The sequence below is a fragment of the Taudactylus pleione genome, unplaced genomic scaffold (assembly GCF_031769625.1).
Source record: "Taudactylus pleione unplaced genomic scaffold, aTauple2 ptg001607l, whole genome shotgun sequence".
Classification (NCBI taxonomy): domain Eukaryota; kingdom Metazoa; phylum Chordata; class Amphibia; order Anura; family Myobatrachidae; genus Taudactylus; species Taudactylus pleione.
Genome location: NW_028286004.1, coordinates 2,346,680 through 2,368,699, shown reverse-complemented (window position 1 = coordinate 2,368,699; position 22,020 = coordinate 2,346,680). Strand labels below are relative to the sequence as shown.

Sequence of the window (22,020 nt, the reverse complement as noted above, 5' to 3'; positions counted from 1 at the left end):
GATTCCTCTGTGTGTATGACACGATCGAGTTTTGAGGGAGAGACTAATTCCTGTAAAGGTAAGGCCAAAATAGAAAAACCTGGTATCCACATTCTACAGTATCCACACATTCCCAAGAAGGTACGAATTTGCTGTTGATTCTGCGGCAGTGTCATGTTTTGTATGGCCTGGATTCTATCTGTTGTGAGGTGTCGTAACCCCTGGGTTAGGCAGTGTCCCAAATATTTTACTATGGATTGGCATGGCTGTAGTTTGTCCTTAGCCACCTTGTGTCCTGTTTGTGAGAGATGAAGTAACAAAAGTTTAGTATCATTCAAACATGACATAAACGAGTCAGAACATAGCAATAAATCGTCCACATATTGACTTAGAACAGATCCATTGGCAGGTTGAAAAGATTGTAAACAGTCGTGCAATGCCTGGGAGAAGATACTAGGGCTGTCTATGAAACCTTGGGGTAATCGTGTCCATGTGTATTGTAAACCTCTGTATGTAAATGCGAATAGATACTGACAGTCAGGATGGAGAGGCACAGAGAAGAAAGCTGAACAGAAGTCAATGACAGTGAAATGGGTTGCATTTGGTGGGATTTGCATCAAAATGACAGCTGTATTCGGCACTACGGGGAATTGGCTCTCTACTACCTTATTGACACCTCTAAGGTCTTGTACCAGCCTATAACCCCTCCCACCACTCTTCTTCACTGGAAAGATGGGACTGTTGGCTACACTAGCTGTATGAACTAAAATTCCCTGTTGCAATAATCGTTCAATTATTGGAAAAACCCCTAATTCTACCTCCTATTTTAGTGGGTACTGGGGAATTTTTGGAGCTTGCCTTCCGCTTTTTAAATTTACCATTACAGGGCTTACGTGTGCCATTAATCCAGTGTCCTGTCCATCTTTAGTCCAAAGGGAATCTGGAATTAGCGACAACATTTCATCTACCTGTGATGGAGTTTCATTAAAAACTGTAGAGTGATACATTATCCTTTGAGGAGTGTCTAACATATCCCGCACCTCGTATACCATTCTCTCTGGGATATCTAAAAATACACCATCAGGGGTGCAATATATAACACATCCCATCTTACATAACAAGTCTCTGCCCAGTAGGTTAGTAGGAGCCGCAGCAGCCAGGAGAAAAGAATGCCTGGTATGCAACGGCCCAATAGTAACCTCTGTGGACTTTGGTAAAGGATAATGTTCCACTTTACCTGTTACACCCATTGTTGGTACTGTGTCGTTGGTCACCTGCAAATTAACAGGAGATTTTATCACCGATCTGGTCGCCCCTGTGTCTACAAGAAAAGGATATTCAGTACCAGCTACATCAACCATCATGACCGGTTCTTCCCTAGTACTTCCCGCTAACCTGACCATCTGTAGACTACAGGTATGACCTGACCCCTAGCGTTTGCTACCATTCCCCAATAAAGCATTTACGGCTACAATTGGAGCTGGTGCCTGCTGAACATTTGCTGGCCTCTGTGCATATCCCTTATGGGGATATCTAGGTCTTCCCTGATGTGGGATCCCTACTCCTTTTACTGTACAGTTTCTACTTAAGTGTCCTGTTTGTTTACAGTTAAAACAGGTTTGTGTTTCGGGTGAAGACATGTGGTGTTGTGAGGTTTGCGCAGAGGGTAAAGGTGGTGGATATGGGTAAGGATAGGGAGGGTAAGGGTATTGTGGGGGATAAGAGGTTGGTGGATAGCCTGGGACCTGTGGTTGCATCGGGCTAGTGGGATAGAGTTGTGTTTGTTGTTGTTGTATGGGGTTAGTGAGAGCACATACTTGTTCAGAAGTGAGTGTGTGTGCAAGTGCAAGTGTGTCTGTGGGCTGTGGTGTTACCGTCATTCCCTCCAGAGCTTGTATACTGACAGCCATTAGTTTTTCGCTCTGGGCTTCTCTCTTTTTGGAGATGTTTTTATCATGTTCAATAGCGGTTTCTATGAGGGTATCTATTGTAAGTCCCCGCCAGCCAGGCTGTGAGGTCTGAACCCGAGTCTTTAAATTCTCTTTCAGACCGTCCACAAGTACCATGACTATCATTCCCCTGTGATGAGTGCTATCTTTAATATCTTCTATCCCAGTGTACTGGGTGATAGCCTGCAGAGCCCGATCGCAGTAATCTTCTGCAGTCTCACTCTCTTTTTGTTTAATGGTGACAATTTTGTTCCAGTTAACTACTACTGGAAAATATATACCCAATTGAGTTACAAATGTTACCTTGGTTTACTTGGTCTGTTAGGGGAACGTCACCATCCAATACACAATCCGTGATAAATTTTGTCACGTCGGTATTGCGTGGCAGACAGGCCCTTAACACCACACGCCAGTCTTTATTAGTGGACTCATGTGAACTACCCAAATTTCTCAAAAATCTTTGACATTTGGCTAATTCCTTTTTGGGATCGGGGAAATCATTTATGATGGAATTTAGTTCTGCTCTTGTCCAAGGACAACTACTTCCCTCGTGGGCACTATACCATTTGCGTCTGCATTTCCATTTGGAACAGTTATTGGCCGAATGGGATGCAGACCGGTAGCGCTGCTACCTTTGACCTGGTTACCTGGCTGGGGGTTTAGTCTGCTGCTGCTGCGTATGGTATGAACATCTTCCTCTACGGGTGCAGAGGGCATTAACACTTCCCTTGCTGTTACCGATGGAGATGGCGGCACCACTCGTGATTGTGGTGATGCAGCATCTATCATCTGCACAGCATGGGAAATGGCAGACATTACAATAGGCTCATCATCCGCATCATGAACATTTTCTTCATAATTGCTTAAGAGAGGGTACAAGTTGCTTGTTACATTTTTATGGGTATTTTTGGTTACTGTACTTGCACCTCCATCCACATAAGGTGGGGGAGGTGAGCGTGAACTGCTGGCAATACTCTCCATGACGCTACCTTGCCGCAATTGCGCACCATTTTGCGGCTCGCCCGCATTGCAATTCAACGTCGCGGATGTATTTTCTGACAATGTTCTCGTGACGCTAATTTGCGTTTTAGCTAGTTAGCCACGCATCCCCTTCATGCTGCCACAGTTTTAAACATTCAAAATATTTAACCTTTTTCTCTCGGGAGCGCATCAAACTGATGTGATCCCGGACATTGTCTAAAACATTTTTATCAAAACTACCAATTCTGGGAAACGGTCCAATATGATCTCGTCATATTAAACCATAAATCACAATACCTTATTGCATAAGTACCGTACTTGGTATGCATGATACGACGGGCCGATCCGATCAGCACATCATTGCCTAACATCTCTACTGTTTGCGTGGCTCCCATTCTGAGACAACTCCTACGCTTTTCAATAAAGATTTAAATCAGAAAGACAATCAAGACACTTTCACTTACCTGCGGACGATTTAAGTCGGCGGCGCCCACACACCTGGATAAGATTTAGTAAGGCAACTTCCACACCTGGATAAAGATTTGAAAAAGGCAACTTCCACACCCAGATAAGATTTAGTAAGGCAACTTCCACACCTATGAGAGTTTATAAGTCGGCTACTCTCACGCACCTCTCTACAACAAAGACAACATGTACACCTGCTACTGTGTATAGAATGGTAAAGCTGCTTACCGAGCGGCTAGGCTAACCCTTGCACCTAGCCCTTTAGGATCATACGATACCCTTAACATTGTTCAACAAGTATTCACTGTTACACACTTTTTTCCTGCGCAGAAAAATACACGTTAACCCAGATATTGGTAATAGAAAGAAATGAAAACCTCAATGGCTTTGTTCAAACACGTGGCAGCACAACCGGAAGTACGTATACGCTATTGTGCGGCCAGTCGCATACACAATAATGCGACTACCACACAACCGTATAATGGCTTTTTTAACTGCGTACGCAAAAGTGCATCTTTGCTCTGCGCAAACCTGTGATTAGCCGCCTACTCAGTACTGCGACACCCCTTTAAACGTAAGGTTCTATCAACAGAGGAAAACAAACTTTTTCCTCTCTTGTCCCTGGATTCTAGTCAGCTCCCTTGATTCACATGGAGATGGATAGTGATCTTTCAGCACAAAGCGGTTGCAGGCAAACCCCGCATGTGGCCACTCCACCCTTTGCTGAAATATCGATGACCGTATGTACCGTGTGAGCAGGTAAGTGACTTCATTACGAGCCCCAAACTAACGATACTGGATCAGAACCTCTATACACACCTTCCTATACCTTCTAATGTCCTGCCTAAACCTTCTAAGGATGATGCTAATTTGCGTACGCAGTCACACCATAAATAAAGACTTAGACGTGGAATCTGTGGTTCCAAAGTACAAGTGATATTCAGGTAAAAGTTCAGACAGTTACACGCAATTGATCAAGACACAATTTAGGTGCAAAAGGAAATTATACAGACCCAAGTACAGTATACATACGCAGGCGCTTCCGGACCCAGAGATAGGCATCAGCAAGAGACCTCTCGTCATTCAGCATTCAGCACGAAGACTCATATTTATACCCCCCCCAGAATATACAGGACAATAGGGAAGTCTGTTGCTGATATCATTGGTTCTCAGGGGTGAAGCATCTGTTACAGCACATTTAACAGGCTGGTTCAAACAGACTCTCCCTGCCTGTAACAGCTGGGGGTCTTCCTCTTCACACCTCTCGTAGCATCCTAACAGTTGTTTCTAAAATATACATTTTGTTGCTTGTAGGCTCTGCGATCCATAACTCGGGAATGCATGATGCGATCTCCCCACTGATAACACCAGAATACTGTAAAAAGGATACGCATCAGTACAACTCCAAACATGACTTGTTTAGCATGTATAATACCTTAGTTATCAAATATCTTTATTTCTCAGCATTTAAACTAACTGAACCAACTTAAATCATATACTTTAGAGCTTATTGAACCTTATGTGTGAATATGTAATGTGTGGGTATTCAGGGTTTGAAATAAGGACGCTAGTTAACTTGGTCCTATGCATTCGCTAATATGCGACTAGTTAACAGTGCAATTGTGTGTATTAATGTGTGTATGAGAAATGGTGAAAGATGCAAATGCATGGTGCTATTAGTATTATCGCCACATTTACTAAAATGTGAGTTTGTCTAAAATGGCGCTTAGGCTGCCATTCGCAAAATGGCGTCTTGCGATCTCATTTTCAAGATGGCGTCTTGCGGCAAGTCGCAAGATGGCGTCGCTGCAATTAAATTTTAACCTGAACTTGTCTTAGCCAATTATTCAGCTTCAACACAATTTAGAGCCTTTACATTTAACACTGGACACACTGAGCCATCCTGTTTTAGGATCAGGAAAATTTGGCTTGTCCAGCCCTTTCTGGCAGGGTCTGAATCAGGCCCACTGAGAGCAACATCGCAGAAACAGATCTGTATGCACAGTGTGGCTCCTGCACATGCACAGATCTGCAGACATCAGAGATGTATGTAAATATTGAATTTACGTACATCTCTGAATTAGTCCCGTTAGCATAAGCTCTACTTCCAAATACACATAAATGATTGATGTTCGGACTTTTGCCAGTCCATGCCTTCAATGGTTTCTTGTCTTTGACTGCCACTGTAGGTGATCGATTTTTAAGGTAAACACAGTTGTTTGCACTGCTTTAGCCCAAATTCTTGTGTCAAGACCTGCATCATTCAGCATAGCTCAAATTCTTTTAACTATCCCTCATACCATTTTGTGCTGATATGCAAGCGACAGTGAGAGACAGCGGAGGGGGACACAGTGCACACAACAGGGAAAGTACAGGGGGGAGAGAGAGTGGACACAGTGCACACCGTGAAATGGATGGGGGGAAGCGGGAACAGAGGGGGTGATTCAGACCCGCTTGCTAACAAGCGATCGCTCGGTATGTGATGTAGCATGTGTATGCAAATATGCAATTGCAGAGGCAATCGCTGTACAAACATGCAGACGCCCATCCGCTACTAAAGTCCACCCACTTCCCTCTATGAGCAAACAGTGACATGCCGCAACATAAGGTGAACATCGGTACCATCGTGCACCATCGAACCCTTTCGCACTGCTAAGGTAGACCTGAGGCTACCGCAAGCACTGCGAGTGCTGCTGACTTTAATCCAGCCCTGTGATGTCAATGCTGATGATGCATGTTAATTATGGACATCCATGAAACGGCGTTCAGACGTTCTCACACGCCTGTGCTCACAGAACCACTCCCCTGTCAACTCCCCTTAACGGCATCTAATGTCACTCAAGCTTCCGGGCCTTTGGTGTGCTACGAGCGATCGCTTCCCAATCGCTGTGATAGGTTTGCACACACGCACTGAATAAGTGAATAAGTGTTTAAGTATACGCATGCGCAATACTTAAACATCGGCGGCTAGCAAGCGAACACCCGCTTGCGACCGGGTCCAAATTGCCCCCAGAGCGCACACTTGCGAACGGATGGGGAAGAGAGAGAGGGGACAGAAGGCCTGATTCAGAGCCGCTCGCTCTGGCAGAGCGCTCGCTCTGAATCAGGGCCGGGCTATTTTTTTTTGAACGGCCTCCTGGCCGCTCACATAGCTGTGGGTGACCACCCACAGCTATAGCGAGTGGCCAGGAAGATGGTCGCGATGGTCGAGACCATCATGACCATCGGGCTTGCGACGAGACCCTTGTGGTAGGGTCTCATTGCCGCAAGCCCCAGAGAGCTTTCGGCTCAAACAGAGCCGAAAGCTCTCCCACTCACATCACTCATGATGTCAGTGGGGCCGGCCCCAGACGGAGGCGTTCACATGGGAACGCCTCTGTTTGGGCAGCCACTCCCCCGGCCCACCCACTAAAGGGGGCGTGCTGTCACTCAACATTGACAGCACGCCCCATTTGGTACGAGACCCGGAGTGACGGCTTGCCCGTCGCTATCCGTGTCTCGCGCATGCGCACGACAGAGCCGGCTCCGTCATTGTGCGCATGCACTCTGGGCCACGATCGACCTGGTTGCGAGCGCTCAGTGCTCGCGACCGGGTCTGAATCAGGCCCAGAGTGCACACTCGGGAACGAATGGGGAAGAGAGAGAGGGGACAGAGTGCACACTGGGGAATGGATGGATGGGGGGAGAGAGGGGTCAGAATGCACACCGCGAACACCGGGGAAAGGATGCAGGGGGAAGAGAGATAATACAGAGGGCAGCGGGGTTAGCGGGGGGGGGCACAGATGTGTGTCGGCAGCTGCGGGGTGGAGGCTCCAACTGTGGCAGGTGACATGGCAGCTGTAGGGGGGAAAAGTATCACTTTTCGAAAAGCTGACTCTGCAAAAAGAGCAGTGATACTTTTGTTACTGAGCAATGATGAATGCCTCCAAACAGTTTTTTAAACTCTCAGTGAGTTTAGAACAGAATTATCACAAGTGATAATTATGTAATGATGAATAAACCCCTGAATGAGCTACAGATGGGCCCAGATAGTTTGTTACTCATAGCGCGCCATTCAGGCCTCTGTGTCGCACCATGGAACGTTACGTGATGGCTGGACTTTGGTGTACCGTGATAAAAGGATAATTTTTTGGGCACTGTTGGTGCTGTCCCAGACTTAGGACCTGATTCAGATCCGGTCGCTACTTTGAGTGACAGATAGTGCTGTTTCTGGGTGGTAACAGGGGAAGGTGCTTGTAAACGGGGGTGTTGCGAACGCAGGCGTGTCAGGCCAACAAAAAGCCGTTTAAAGGGCATGCATAACTAGCAAAGTTGCGTCATTGTACATGTCACCTGCATGTATTTCAGCCAGCACTGATCGCAGTGCTTGTGGCGGGGTAAGGCTACCTCAAGGGCTGCGAGCAGCTCCGATGACTCTCGATGTTACCAATAAATCAAAAGGGGGCATCTTAATACACTTGCGAGCGCTCAGTGCCGTAGCTCGCTAAGACATAGAGGGCGTCCTTACACCATGCAGTGAAAGAAGCATTTAATTTAAATATCTGGCCCCTTTTTGCCAGCGAGTGTACGCATCTAGCGAGCGGGTCTGAATGAGCTCCATAGACACTATAGTGAAACTAGTAGTGGGCTGTTTAAAAGTGAGGCATTACAAACTGATTTTGCATTTTAAAACGGCAAACTTGCAGCAATGTCGGCACGTCAGCGCTGTGGTGGCTGTCAGCTCCGAGGAGTAGCAATGGGATCTCTGGCACATGCCCAGTGGAGCCGCTCCATACGCCATGTGGCGCTATGCCATGGCGTATGGAAGATCATAGCACTGCGCATGCCCAGTGGGTCGGGAGTCACACACAGCAAAAGTGTGTCTTTTGTGGAATGTCTATATTGGTGGGCTCTGTTTAAGAGAGAGGTCTCTGTATTACAAACTGATTGTGCATTTTAAATAGATGGTATAAAAGTAGGCTTGCCATATCATCCCTTTAATTCAGGACACATGAATTACACAGATTTTGTGGCTATCTGACTTCAAGTCTCCATTTCACCTGGTTTTAATCAGCCACAGAATTTGTGTAATTGACATGTGCCCTGAATAAAAGGGATGATATGGCAAGCCTATATATAAGGACTTCAGTATGTTGGGGACACTACTTTTTGATATAGCTCTCATATTAGGTGGGAAACGCGCTAGAGAAGCTCCGCTTGTCACTACTGAACTTCTGCCTAAAACTTTGTGTACACAGAACTTTTCATTGGCAAACATTCATATGGTCTGTATACACGGCAGACAGTCTGACTGCTTGCATGCTTGGAATTTACAACAACATTGATGGTCATCTGTTTCCCAGTAAGACTGCGCATTGTCAGCTGCAATCATACACTGACACCTCCAAAAGTTTTGCACAGTAGCAGCCACTGCTATACACTGATATACATACTAAGTGCAATAAACTACAGCTGCCCCATACTACAAAGAACAATTTTCTAAATATTCAGCATTTGCTATGGAACAGATGGGGGCATTTGCTATGGAACAGATGGGGGCATTTGCTATGGACAGAGGGGGCATCTGTAGGTATACACAGGTCTCATTCATTGATCTGTGGATACCTATTACTTACCAAGAGGGATCATCCTATTTTATGTGCTGGACTTTCACTGGTAAACTGGACTCCCCAGTGTATATGTGTCTAAAAAAATGAATACTATTACTGTAGGACATCATCATTTGGACCTACAAGCTGGGAAGTATACTATACTCATCTATATGGATGTAATGTAGTGCAGCCTATTTATTTTTGTGTTTGATGACATGCATACATGTGATATTTATTGCATGATATACAGTATGTGAGCATTATAGACCTATATGGTAATTTTATTTAGTAATTGCATACGTTTATATTTTATGTTATCAAATGTTTAGGATTTTCTATATATTATATATATGTACCCTGATTGAAGTAATTTCTGCCATGCTACTACTAGTTTTGGAGCGGTATCCAATTAGCCCCGAACATTATTTGATCCCCGCGATCGGCAAAAAATGGGGATTTTTCGCCGATTAGCCCCGTTTTTCAACAATGTTTTTTTCACCCTATCCTATTGTTTCAAATGAAAATATAGTATATATCTCACGAAAACACATAGGGTCCATGATAAGCTCGCAGACCTATGTGTTTTCGCCTTTTTTAAGGTGAAAAAATGGAACTTATCTTGGATTATTTTTTGGGACACATCAGGTCCCGAAAAAAGAGCCCCGATAAGTGCCGGCGTCAGGCTGACTTCGGGGCTAATTAGATAGCCTCGGGGAATCCATTAGCACCTGAACTATGGAGCTGATTCAGACCCGCTTGCTAGGATGCGAACGCTCGTAGCTGACAGCTGCAATCTGCGCATGCATATGCATTGCAATGTGCATGCGCAAACCACTGCGAAAAATCAGAATGCGTTTGCTCGTTGTGCGTAGACAGCCTAGAAGAATGAGTGACAGGAGAAGCCGTTTGTCGGTGGTGGCAGGGGCAGTCCACAGGAATTGGGGGAGTGGAGGTGCGATCGCAGGCGTGCCTGAGTGTTACAACACCATATCAGAGGTGTGCTTAATTAAAAGGCAGCATCATAGTACACATCACATGCCCCTAATTCAAAATCCGGTCTTAGAGGTAAATCAACATATTACCCACTGGAATCAAAAGGGACTCACATAAATGTTTTCTATGAAATGGTAAAGAAGGACCTTTGCAATAATCAGACAAACTATGCACCAATAAAGAAACAAAATCTAAGTAATAGAGAAAAGGAGGCACTAAAAAACTTAAAAGAAAACCGTGAGATAGTTCTAAAACCAGCTGATAAAGGGGGGGGTTTGGTTATCATGGATTATGCTTACTACTTAAAAGAAGCACATAGATTACTGGATGACCAAATTTCTTATGAAAAATTGACCAAAGATCCAGTTGAAGAATATACAGAAGAACTTAGAATCATTCTACTCTTTGGTCTACAGAGGAATATTTTAACCAAAGAAGAATTTCAATTCTTAATGAAATCAAACCCCACAACCCCGATTTTCTATTTTTTACCAAAAATACATAAGTCACTTACAGAACCTCCAGGGAGGCCTATAATAGCAGGTATTGACTCCCTCACATCCAACCTCTCCAAATATGTTGACATCTTTTTACAAAAATATGTTATCAAACTAGAATCTTATCTAAAGGATACTACGAGTGTATTACAGCAAACCGAAAATATAACATGGAGATCAACTTATAACTGGATAACTATTGATGTACAATCATTATATACATGTATTGAGCATGAAAAAGGTATCAACGCATCAAGAATTTTTTTAGAGTTGGATGAAGAAATTGAAGTTCCACACAAAGAGTTTTTATGTGATCTTATGTCTTTTATACTTACTCATAATTATTTAAAATTTTTAAATCAATTTTATCGTCAAATCTGTGGAACCGCAATGGGTACAACTTTTGCTCCCAGCTTTGCGAATTTGTTCATGGGATGTTGGGAAAAGAATTATGTTTACAGTAATAACCCTTTTAAAGACAATATCATTTTTTATAAGAGATATATTGATGATATTTTAATTATTTGGGAAGGATCGGAAGAATCTTTTAACGATTTTTTCATTTTTATTTCAAATAACAATATGAATCTTAAATTTACATCAAATTTTAACAACAGAAGTATTGAGTTTTTGGATTTGATTTTAACATCAGAAGGTGACCAAATTTGCACAAAAAATTTTATAAAAGGAGTAGATGCGAACAGCTACCTGCATTACAAAAGCTGTCATCTGGACAAATGGAAGAACAACATACCATACTCCCAGTTCTACAGAATTAAACGTAATTGCAGCAATGCTAACGTCTGTAATGAACAACTTGATATTTATGCAACCAGGTTTAGAGAAAAAGAGTATCCGGAAGCAATCATCAATACAGCTATGCAGAAAACGAAAAACCTACAGAGAAATAATCTACTACAATATAAGACGGAGAAACCACAAAAAGAAGAAATGGTACCATTTATTACAACATATAATGGACACGAGAATCATATTAAAAAATCTCTTAACAAAAACTGGAATATCCTTCTGATGGATCCTTTACTCCAAAAGATCCTACCGACAAAACCACAGATTATATATAGAAAATCAAGGAACTTAAAAGATTTACTGGCACCGAGTATGCTGAGGGATAAAGGAAATGAAAGACCAACTATGAACACTTTGAAGTGCAATGGAAGCTATAAATGCGGACATTGCAATATTTGCAAATTTCTTCACCCCAAGAGAAAAACATTCACGAATTCAGACGGATCTAAGGAATACACTATAAAGAATTTTATGAACTGTAACTCCACATCAGTGATATACCTGTTAGAGTGCACATGTGGACTCAAGTACATAGGAAAAACCAAGAGACCACTAAAAATCAGAATTCAGGAGCACATTAGGAACATTAGAAACAGAGTTGAAGGACATGCAGTCTCCAAACACTTCTCAATAAAACATAATTCGGATCCCGAAGATATCACCTTCAAGGCAATAGAACACGTTACTCTGGGAGAAAGAGGTGGGGATTTGGGCAATCTGCTATCAAGAAGAGAGATGTTCTGGCTGTTTGAACTGGACACACTGGCACCTAAAGGCTTCAATGAATACTACGAAATTGCTCCTTTCTTGTGATATGCTCCATTCCTATCTACCAATATACCCCCAGGTTATGGAGGGGCCTGAGTAGTACCCTGAAGGTTCATCTTCTGAGGGAAGTCCAGGTTTGGTAGAATATCTGGCATTATGGACCATCGAAATATGTATTTGCTGCCATACCATCATGTGTGAGCCCAATCTCGTCCGATCTTGGAAGCAAAGCATGATTGGGCCAGGTTAGTACCAAGGAAGGTAACCCATTGAGAATACCTGGTGCTGCAAATTCAGCCGGCGGTTTGGAATATAACCAGGCTAGAGAATGATAATGCCTAAAAAGGGAATTATAGCATATTCACAATTGCAAGCCTTAAGGCCAAGGAGTGATTAATGATATCAGAACTTTACAATTCTAACTACCCAATTGAATGGAAAGAGGTGGATCTTGGGTTTGACTTATATGATTATCCAAGAAATCCTTAGAGTCTTTGGAACCTCCCCTTCAAGAAAAAGAGTAAAAGAATGATCCCCATACTTCAAGTACATCTTAAAACCGATTGTAACTATCTAACTGGATGAAAAGAGGTCGTTTGTCTGAGTCGGATCAATATGAAAATCCAAGAAATTTTCAGAGTCTTTGGAACCTCTTCTTCAAGGAAAAGAGTGAAAGAATGATCCCCATACCTTAAGAACATTTCACAACTTATTATATCCCTGAATTTCTGCTCCTCTTGGTTGAACTTTTAAAGAAATTCCTTTTTGGAATAAATATCTAAACAATATCCAATATAATGATATACATAAAACAATTCAGTACATATTCATAGTGTTTTTAGATCAAACTATTAATATATTATTATTCTAATATATATCTATGCCTAAGGAGAATGTTATACTTAGACTAATCATTTAATGATCTAACCTATATATCCAGCATCAAAACAGATTACCCTCCTTAAATGGAATGCTTATCCTTTATTATTTTAGTTTCAGATAATATGGAAGACACCACCTACTCATTATTCATACTTGGGCAAAAAACATACTAATTCTATAGACAAGAAGGGCGGAAGCATTAAGTCCGGAGAAAACAATGGGGCGGAAGAGCTCAACACATCTATTAAGTAAGGACGGAAGTGATGTGCCGCGTCCTGGAGCGAAACGACAGAAGGGTTGGTAGAAGTGACACGGCTCACCTCCGAACACGTCAACACACGGCGGGCGGAAGTGACGTGCCCAGTTCGGAACACGAGGAAGAAAACGGAAGTGCTTGATCGCGCGCTATGGTTTAACACAGCTGCCGGGAACGGATGTGACGCTCCAATTAAGGGCAGAGGCCAGTTCACAAAGGGCGGAAGTTGAACTTAAAAGATCGCCGTTTGACTATTTATAACTAACATTTCTTTATGGGAAACCCTGTTACACAAACTATTTTAAATGATGGCTTGCTGAATTATGAAATCGCTTGGTTTTGAGGTCTCCCTAAGACAAAGGAAGTAGGGTGAACACCTGACTCTCATTTGAACTCAGTGTGGTATAAATACAGGACCACCACACTGAAGCAATATCCCCTTGATGAAGTCATAGTGACGAAACGCGTTGGGACTGTTGGCTGCCTCATGCACTGTGGAGAACTACCTCTCTCCTTCAATCAGATAAGCTGCTTAAAAATATCAACTTTCCTCTACTTTGTTTTTATCTATTTACTGCCAGTCGTTGTTTTTATGGTCATATTTATTTATATATTTTTATGTGCACTGTTTTTCAATAAATTGTCATAATTTTTATTATACTTGGCACTAGCACTTTGTTTCAGATTCACTATATTTTTGCACTAGCACTTTGTTGTCTATATGAGTTCAACAAAAATTATTTTTTTTTTTTTATCTAGATGTAATCAGATATATCATATTTTGCACTAAGCACTTTGCTATTTATTGGTTTATTATATTTATTAATTAGCGTGAAACACGCCCCTCTATATGGTTTGAGGTATAACTATATTTGTAAACCATTAACCTATCTACTGTACATTTTACTGTGTGTGAATCTACACATCTAGCAAACTAGTCGCCTGATTGTCAATTCTCTTGTTTTTCACTTTTTAAAAATACTCACACTAGTATTACAGTATTGTCTCAGAGCGGACGCCGAAAAAAATAATAGGCTAAGTTGCTATACATTTGAATATTTATTTGTTTCACTCAGTAAGTCACACAGGTAGTGGCGCTGTACCCATCTATTGCTTGATACTTCTTTCTTTTTGGTGTTGATTGGGGGAATAGCTGCCTATACTTGTTTAATATGTTTAGAAATAAAGATTGTGTGAATAAAAGGAGTGACCTATGCCAAAGAGTGTTCAATGAAAACACCCCAATATGTGAAAATGTCCCCACACAGAACATGGATAATATGTTCTGGGAAATGGAAAAAATGCTCACAAAAGAAGTAAAGGCATGGTGGGACATTAGGGGACTGGAACACTATTTATCTGTTAACAGAATCCCAAGAGGTCTAAGACTTATTAAGAATTCAACGTTTGGACTGGATAATTCAGATTTTTTAAAAAAATGGGATGACATTTTACACAAATGCTCATTAGAGCTTATAAAACTAATAATTGAGGAAAAAAAGGCAGTACTCTCAAATTTAGAGAAGGAAATCATTAGAATGGAACCCCAGATGGAAGAACACAAAGAAAAAGAGGAATTCAAAGAAAATGAAAAAGTACTACTTAGAAAGGTGGAGAGAGTAGAAGAATCAGTCATGAAGAGCAAAGAAAAGAAGTTTATTAGAGATAAGAAGGACTACGAGTTGAATAAAGTTAAGAATTGGACGAGATTCCAGAAAAAAGAGAGAACCAACACCAGATATGAGTCTGGAGAAGGACCTAGCTGGAAAGTAGCACCCACAAGAAGGTTTAGCTACAGAGTAACAGAGACCCCACTACTTATACTGGCCCAATAGGACTTAAACCTAGAAATAGGTTTTCCACATTACAACATCTGGACTCAAACAGTGATAATGAGCTTTTTTTATCACCAGCACAAGATCATTTAAGCAACAAATATCCAATGTTCAGAGAAACCACCAAAACAGCCTCCCCCCTGAAGCGAAGGTACAGAGAAGAAGAGGAAAACGGGGTGGCAGGAGGAAGAAACCAAAAAAGGAGGAATTTTTAATAGATCCGAAATCAAAAGGCATATTTAATTTATCCCAGCATACACTCACTAAATCTGAAATAACGTTATTAAGCAAAGGCTTGAACTTTGCCCCGACAAGAAGCATGAACAAATTTGACACTTTTATTGATTTAAACAAGTTTGTGAGAAATCTCACACTCAAACGACATTTCCTGAGAAAAGAATCAGCACCTCTAAAGAACTATATTGCCCCTAATTCAAAATCCGGTCTTAGAGGTAAATCAACATATTACCCACTGGAATCAAAAGGGACTCACATAAATGTTTTCTATGAAATGGTAAAGAAGGACCTTTGCAATAATCAGACAAACTATGCACCAATAAAGAAACAAAATCTAAGTAATAGAGAAAAGGAGGCACTAAAAAACTTAAAAGAAAACCGTGAGATAGTTCTAAAACCAGCTGATAAAGGGGGGGGTTTGGTTATCATGGATTATGCTTACTACTTAAAAGAAGCACATAGATTACTGGATGACCAAATTTCTTATGAAAAATTGACCAAAGATCCAGTTGAAGAATATACAGAAGAACTTAGAATCATTCTACTCTTTGGTCTACAGAGGAATATTTTAACCAAAGAAGAATTTCAATTCTTAATGAAATCAAACCCCACAACCCCGATTTTCTATTTTTTACCAAAAATACATAAGTCACTTACAGAACCTCCAGGGAGGCCTATAATAGCAGGTATTGACTCCCTCACATCCAACCTCTCCAAATATGTTGACATCTTTTTACAAAAATATGTTATCAAACTAGAATCTTATCTAAAGGATACTACGAGTGTATTACAGCAAACCGAAAATATAACATGGAGATCAACTTATAACTGGATAACTATTGATGTACAATCATTATATACATGTATTGAGCATGAAAAAGGTATCAACGCATCAAGAATTTTTTTAGAGTTGGATGAAGAAATTGAAGTTCCACACAAAGAGTTTTTATGTGATCTTATGTCTTTTATACTTACTCATAATTATTTTAAATTTTTAAATCAATTTTATCGTCAAATCTGTGGAACCGCAATGGGTACAACTTTTGCTCCCAGCTTTGCGAATTTGTTCATGGGATGTTGGGAAAAGAATTATGTTTACAGTAATAACCCTTTTAAAGACAATATCATTTTTTATAAGAGATATATTGATGATATTTTAATTATTTGGGAAGGATCGGAAGAATCTTTTAACGATTTTTTCATTTTTATTTCAAATAACAATATGAATCTTAAATTTACATCAAATTTTAACAACAGAAGTATTGAGTTTTTGGATTTGATTTTAACATCAGAAGGTGACCAAATTTGCACAAAAATTTTTATAAAAGGAGTAGATGCGAACAGCTACCTGCATTACAAAAGCTGTCATCTGGACAAATGGAAGAACAACATACCATACTCCCAGTTCTACAGAATTAAACGTAATTGCAGCAATGCTAACGTCTGTAATGAACAACTTGATATTTATGCAACCAGGTTTAGAGAAAAAGAGTATCCGGAAGCAATCATCAATACAGCTATGCAGAAAACGAAAAACCTACAGAGAAATAATCTACTACAATATAAGACGGAGAAACCACAAAAAGAAGAAATGGTACCATTTATTACAACATATAATGGACACGAGAATCATATTAAAAAATCTCTTAACAAAAACTGGAATATCCTTCTGATGGATCCTTTACTCCAAAAGATCCTACCGACAAAACCACAGATTATATATAGAAAATCAAGGAACTTAAAAGATTTACTGGCACCGAGTATGCTGAGGGATAAAGGAAATGAAAGACCAACTATGAACACTTTGAAGTGCAATGGAAGCTATAAATGCGGACATTGCAATATTTGCAAATTTCTTCACCCCAAGAGAAAAACATTCACGAATTCGGACGGATCTAAGGAATACACTATAAAGAATTTTATGAACTGTAACTCCACATCAGTGATATACCTGTTAGAGTGCACATGTGGACTCAAGTACATAGGAAAAACCAAGAGACCACTAAAAATCAGAATTCAGGAGCACATTAGGAACATTAGAAACAGAGTTGAAGGTCATGCAGTCTCCAAACACTTCTCAATAAAACATAATTCGGATCCCGAAGATATCACCTTCAAGGCAATAGAACACGTTACTCTGGGAGAAAGAGGTGGGGATTTGGGCAATCTGCTATCAAGAAGAGAGATGTTCTGGCTGTTTGAACTGGACACACTGGCACCTAAAGGCTTCAATGAATACTACGAAATTGCTCCTTTCTTGTGATATGCTCCATTCCTATCTACCAATATACCCCCAGGTTATGGAGGGGCCTGAGTAGTACCCTGAAGGTTCATCTTCTGAGGGAAGTCCAGGTTTGGTAGAATATCTGGCATTATGGACCATCGAAATATGTATTTGCTGCCATACCATCATGTGTGAGCCCAATCTCGTCCGATCTTGGAAGCAAAGCATGATTGGGCCAGGTTAGTACCAAGGAAGGTAACCCATTGAGAATACCTGGTGCTGCAAATTCAGCCGGCGGTTTGGAATATAACCAGGCTAGAGAATGATAATGCCTAAAAAGGGAATTATAGCATATTCACAATTGCAAGCCTTAAGGCCAAGGAGTGATTAATGATATCAGAACTTTACAATTCTAACTACCCAATTGAATGGAAAGAGGTGGATCTTGGGTTTGACTTATATGATTATCCAAGAAATCCTTAGAGTCTTTGGAACCTCCCCTTCAAGAAAAAGAGTAAAAGAATGATCCCCATACTTCAAGTACATCTTAAAACCGATTGTAACTATCTAACTGGATGAAAAGAGGTCGTTTGTCTGAGTCGGATCAATATGAAAATCCAAGAAATTTTCAGAGTCTTTGGAACCTCTTCTTCAAGGAAAAGAGTGAAAGAATGATCCCCATACCTTAAGAACATTTCACAACTTATTATATCCCTGAATTTCTGCTCCTCTTGGTTGAACTTTTAAAGAAATTCCTTTTTGGAATAAATATCTAAACAATATCCAATATAATGATATACATAAAACAATTCAGTACATATTCATAGTGTTTTTAGATCAAACTATTAATATATTATTATTCTAATATATATCTATGCCTAAGGAGAATGTTATACTTAGACTAATCATTTAATGATCTAACCTATATATCCAGCATCAAAACAGATTACCCTCCTTAAATGGAATGCTTATCCTTTATTATTTTAGTTTCAGATAATATGGAAGACACCACCTACTCATTATTCATACTTGGGCAAAAAACATACTAATTCTATAGACAAGAAGGGCGGAAGCATTAAGTCCGGAGAAAACAATGGGGCGGAAGAGCTCAACACATCTATTAAGTAAGGACGGAAGTGATGTGCCGCGTCCTGGAGCGAAACGACAGAAGGGTTGGTAGAAGTGACACGGCTCACCTCCGAACACGTCAACACACGGCGGGCGGAAGTGACGTGCCCAGTTCGGAACACGAGGAAGAAAACGGAAGTGCTTGATCGCGCGCTATGGTTTAACACAGCTGCCGGGAACGGATGTGACGCTCCAATTAAGGGCAGAGGCCAGTTCACAAAGGGCGGAAGTTGAACTTAAAAGATCGCCGTTTGACTATTTATAACTAACATTTCTTTATGGGAAACCCTGTAACACAAACTATTTTAAATGATGGCTTGCTGAATTATGAAATCGCTTGGTTTTGAGGTCTCCCTAAGACAAAGGAAGTAGGGTGAACACCTGACTCTCATTTGAACTCAGTGTGGTATAAATACAGGACCACCACACTGAAGCAATATCCCCTTGATGAAGTCATAGTGACGAAACGCGTTGGGACTGTTGGCTGCCTCATGCACTGTGGAGAACTACCTCTCTCCTTCAATCAGATAAGCTGCTTAAAAATATCAACTTTCCTCTACTTTGTTTTTATCTATTTACTGCCAGTCGTTGTTTTTATGGTCATATTTATTTATATATTTTTATGTTCACTGTTTTTCAATAAATTGTCATAATTTTTATTATACTTGGCACTAGCACTTTGTTTCAGATTCACTATATTTTTGCACTAGCACTTTGTTGTCTATATGAGTTCAACAAAAATTTTTTTTTTTTTTTTTATCTAGATGTAATCAGATATATCATATTTTGCACTAAGCACTTTGCTATTTATTGGTTTATTATATTTATTAATTAGCGTGAAACACGCCCCTCTATATGGTTTGAGGTATAACTATATTTGTAAACCATTAACCTATCTACTGTACATTTTACTGTGTGTGAATCTACACATCTAGCAAACTAGTCGCCTGATTGTCAATTCTCTTGTTTTTCACTTAGTAATTGCATACGTTTATATTTTATGTTATCAAATGTTTAGGATTTTCTATATATTATATATATGTACCCTGATTGAAGTAATTTCTGCCATGCTACTACTAGTTTTGGAGCGGTATCCAATTAGCCCCGAACATTATTTGATCCCCGCGATCGGCAAAAAATGGGGATTTTTCGCCGATTAGCCCCGTTTTTCAACAATGTTTTTTTCACCCTATCCTATTATTTCAAATGAAAATATAGTATATATCTCACAAAAACACATAGGGTCCATGATAAGCTCGCAGACCTATGTGTTTTCGCCTTTTTTAAGGTGAAAAAATGGAACTTATCTTGGATTATTTTTCGGGACACATCAGGTCCCGAAAAAAGAGCCCCGATAAGTGCCGGCGTCAGGCTGACTTCGGGGCTAATTAGATAGCCTCGGGGAATCCATTAGCACCTGAACTATGGAGCTGATTCAGACCCGCTTGCTAGGATGCGAACGCTCGTAGCTGACAGCTGCAATCTGCGCATGCATATGCATTGCAATGTGCATGCGCAAACCACTGCGAAAAATCAGAATGCGTTTGCTCGTTGTGCGTAGACAGCCTAGAAGAATGAGTGACAGGAGAAGCCGTTTGTCGGTGGTGGCAGGGGCAGTCCACAGGAATTGGGGGAGTGGAGGTGCGATCGCAGGCGTGCCTGAGTGTTACAACACCATATCAGAGGTGTGCTTAATTAAAAGGCAGCATCATAGTACACATCACTTGGTGGGATTTCACGTTGAAGTGATCGCAGTACTTGCGGCTGGGTATAGTCAACCTCAAGTGCTGCGATCGCATCCGCTGGTGCTCAATTTACCAATGTTTTCAAGCACTTCCAGGAGATGACGTGCGCAAGTGGGCGTCTCATGCATGGCTGGTGGTCGTCTGCATACAATAAGTGATCACACGCCAAGACATAGGGCTCTATTTACTACAATCCGCATTGGCATTGGTAATGCAGATTGTAGTGTGATATTACCAAGTGAATTCGCATTGCGAATTCAGGCAATATCACAGGGATTTACTACAAATCCCTTGCAGGGACAGAGCTTGCGATAAAGCTCTGTCCCTGCTAATCCCCTTCGGAGCCTTATTACGGTATTTTCGCAAAAAATACAGTGATTAAGTGCCCGCGCATGTGCCGACCATTCGCCGCAGCTACCCCCCCTCCGGTGCTAAGCTCCGCCCCCGGCACTAAGCCCCACCCCGCGATCGCTCTTGTGTTTGAGGCTAATTGGTATATTAGTGCAGTTCCATTTTTTTGTTCTGTACTTCTGGATTTTATAGTGAGGTTCCACTAGCAGCTATTTATTTATTGATAGATTTATTGATACATTGAATCTTATGCTTAATCCCTCTGCATTATAGTAAGTTTTCTTTCTAATATATATATATATTGAATTCTACATTTCACCTGGTTTCAATTAGCCACAGAACCTGTGTAATTCACATGTGTACCAAATTAAAGGAATTACATGGCAAGCCTATATATATATATATATATATATATATATATATATATATATATATATATGTATCAGCACCTGAGAAAGCTGAGTTTTTTGTAATGCTGGTACCAAGAAGTCATACTCTTGAGTAAAGTTTTGCAGAATCATCATTGCAACCTCCTCGTCATCTACTATGACGCCCACTGAAGTCAATTGCTTAGAGATGGATAACATGTTTATATGTTTGGCCATGTTCTTACATGCACTCAACTTTGTTGCATATAATTTGCACCTCAAGTTAATTCTTCTCATTAGCCCTTTATTTAAGTCATCTGCAAAGTCTCTCACATATCATGTGCGGTCGCTTTACCATGGATAATGGAATTTATGCGTGATTGCAAAGCTAGACCTATTGTCCTCATAGCTCTACCTACTGTACTTCTTCTGAGCTTGGATTATCACCAAAATTGCTAATAAAACCATCCATAGCTTTTCCCGCTTTAACTGCATCTCCATGGCAAACTTTTGTGCACCGTCAGCTTCTCAAAACTCATGCTAATCACTGTACATTTTTCATACAGGTAAAGAAGATCCTGTCAGCATTCCTTGAGATCCTCTTATTCAGTGTCACTGCAGGAATCGTGCACTGTGATGGTCTTGGTTCAGATCCCACTTGCGCTAGGCAGAACTCATAAACTGGTAGCAGAACAGTATACTAGACCCATAACCTAATAGCAGAATATAGCGTAGTGAGCCTGGGTATGAGACCTATTGGCAGAGTGACCAGAGAAGGACACAGGGGTTCATAACTTGATAGATAGTATGATGTAAATACATGTATATAACCACAGAGAGTACACTGGGCCCTCAGGATATATATATATTGTGACACAGTCAGGTTAGGGGGTCCCTCTCCTGGGTAGAAGACTCCTTCCTTACACACACAGCAGCTGGGAAACAGTACGCCAGACTGGAT

At 40.9% G+C, this 22,020-nt stretch overlaps 2 pseudogenes; both read left to right on the top strand.

Moving 5' to 3' along the window:
* The first annotated feature begins 12,208 nt into the window (after positions 1-12,208).
* On the top strand, positions 12,209-12,327 carry LOC148442141 (5S ribosomal RNA; annotated as a pseudogene).
* A 5,309-nt stretch (positions 12,328-17,636) lies between these two features.
* On the top strand, positions 17,637-17,755 carry LOC148442140 (5S ribosomal RNA; annotated as a pseudogene).
* Positions 17,756-22,020: the final 4,265 nt, after the last annotated feature.